The sequence below is a fragment of the Lasioglossum baleicum genome, unplaced genomic scaffold (genome assembly GCF_051020765.1).
Source record: "Lasioglossum baleicum unplaced genomic scaffold, iyLasBale1 scaffold0028, whole genome shotgun sequence".
In the NCBI taxonomy this organism is placed as follows: domain Eukaryota; kingdom Metazoa; phylum Arthropoda; class Insecta; order Hymenoptera; family Halictidae; genus Lasioglossum; species Lasioglossum baleicum.
In genome coordinates, this window is record NW_027469088.1 from 975,001 (window position 1) to 977,500 (window position 2,500).

At 47.0% G+C, this 2,500-nt stretch overlaps 1 non-coding gene across 1 annotated transcript; it reads left to right on the plus strand.

The window, feature by feature from the left end:
• The first annotated feature begins 782 nt into the window (after nt 1-782).
• LOC143219440 (5.8S ribosomal RNA) lies at nt 783-937 on the plus strand. The gene has a single exon (XR_013011323.1). It is a non-coding gene; the product is annotated as a 5.8S ribosomal RNA (ribosomal RNA).
• The last annotated feature ends 1,563 nt before the right edge of the window (nt 938-2,500 follow it).

A 2,500-nucleotide genomic window follows, 5' to 3' on the forward strand; every position in this document is an offset into this window, starting at 1 on the left:
TGTGAGTCCGCTAATCTGTCGAATAAAATAAAAATATGGTAATATCGTTCCGACGAAAAACGGTGTTCCGAGAGGACCGGCCGTGACGCTCGCTATAAAGCCAATGGCGCGATTATTCCCGACGACACCCTACTCTCTGTGTGGCCCAATAGTGCGCGCAGACGAGCTTGGGACGAGAACGGGGATCGCGCCTACGGCCAGAGCCGGCTCGCGAGTCCGCTTGTATCGGAATTTATCGTTACCTCGAGCACACACCAACATTTTATGGAAATGTGTTTTATACGGGAAGTGGACCGGCTCGTGAAGCTCGCTTTTAAAGCAGTCGTGAGTCTGACACCCTACTCCGTGCGTGTGGCCCAATAGTGCGCATCGCGAGAGCTTGGGACGAATGACCGCTGCCAGAGCCGGCTGTGAAGTCCTCCGTTCTCACATCATTCCAAATGAAATGGAAGTGAAGAGGAGAGGAATATTATTACATCTCTGGATCCAGTATCGGGTTGTCTTACGATCCCCGTCGTTTTCAGAGAATATATATTCATCTCCGCGTTTTCCACGTTAACGGTTTTTCAATGTACTGTTCGCCCGGCCGTCGGATACGTGTTGCGTATCTGACGGTTTTTTTTTTCCGTTTCCACGGACGACGATAGTGTCGTCCTTAAAACGACGCCTGAACGAATCTCCTTCGCGCGCTGGTTGGAGCGTTCAGGTACAATGCGTTCTTACGAACCGCAGAACAAGAGACATATACATATATTGATTTGTAAATCAAAAATATATACGATTACCCTGAACGGTGGATCACTTGGCTCGTGGGTCGATGAAGAACGCAGCTAATTGCGCGTCAACGTGTGAACTGCAGGACACATGAACATCGACATTTCGAACGCACATTGCGGTCCACGGATACAATTCCTGGACCACGCCTGGCTGAGGGTCGTTTACGTAACCATAAACTGCTTGCGTTGCTCTTGTAAGTCCCCGCCGTCGCTTACCTCTCCAAATATATTTTTGGAGGGCGCCAAAGAGCGTTTCGGAGTCGGGTTGCAAAGATGCTACGTACGAGCGAATGATGGGCGTTTCGTCGGCGTTTGTCGCGGTTCTGTGAAAATTGCCAATTTTTGCATTGCGTCTTATAAACACATACAAACATATATATCTAGTTTCCACGAGAGGCGAAGTAGGGATTGGTATTTCTTACGTTCGGACTTGCGTGAGTGTTTTTACGGTGTCGTGAGTCGTATTGAAAATACGACCGCCCGTAAGGCACCGCTTCGACGGGGATCTCCAAATCTCTCACCTTCTCTGCGAAACGATTCGCCTTGCGGAAAGAAGCGTTTCCACTCATGAACATTTAACGCGCTCCCGACGTCGCCTGAAATGATGCGTATATACGAAAGAGGTATATTTACAAGAGTCTCGCGAGACTACAGAGATGGACACACAAATTATAAAAGAAAGAAAGAATACTGTGTGGCACACAGAGTGTGTGTGGTGTGACAATGTTAAGCCCCAGGGAGAGAATATGCCTGTGCGTGGATGAGTTTCTTAACTCTACGTTATAATTGCCATACGGCGGAGGGTCGTCGTTGCCGGCGATTTCGACAAACACATTCCTTTTCGAGTCTTCGAGGGAAGAGACGAAAGAGATCTCTCGTTCTATCGCGAACGCTTTGATGATCGATGGACAGCGGAGCAAAGCGCAGCAATGTGCGGGATGAGCACGTCGTACTTGATCGGGTCGGAATTATTCCCCGTCGTCGACGTGTCCTCGCTAATCTGTGCGATTGCCATTCCATCGCCACGTTCGCGTTGAATCGTATTGATGACGGCCTATGAGCGTCTTGAGATCTTACTCTCTTTCTCTCGTGTCTCTAATTTGGTTTTGCGTTTGATCGATGATAAATCGTTTCGTGCGCAACGTTTCTGTACCCCCGTGGTTTTTGGTTCAATTATATAGAAGTAGAGAGAAAAAGAAATCCCACCGGGTTATATGTATTATTATTTTTTTTTTATAATAATATGTATACTCCTCTATTGGCGAGGCTTATTTCGAACTTGATTGTCACACGACGCAAAAGACACACTTGTGTGTTCACGCACGGAACAGCACCGCGGAGAGAGAAAAGGTATATCCAATGATGAGAACCTTTATGTCGGTCGCCCCATGTCTTTTCTTTTCTTCATTGTCGATTCGTGCGGAACCGCGCGATCTGTCGGTCGTCCAGTCCCCGAAAGTTCTTTTCGACGGACGTTAAAGTTAACCGGCCAGATCGTCTAGCGAGAGTTTCCGATCGACACACGAGATGAAGAAAGAATTATATTGACACTTTGGTGTGGCGCATAAGGCATATATCGGTTTTTTGTTTACCTTTTTCTCTCTTCTGTCGTGTAGTGTTGTTTCGTTTTCTTTTTTTTTCTTTTTTTTTTGTGCTTTGTACGTTTTCGCGAGTACTACTTTTACGCTCTTTCGGCCGAAACACACAAAATTTTGTATCACGTA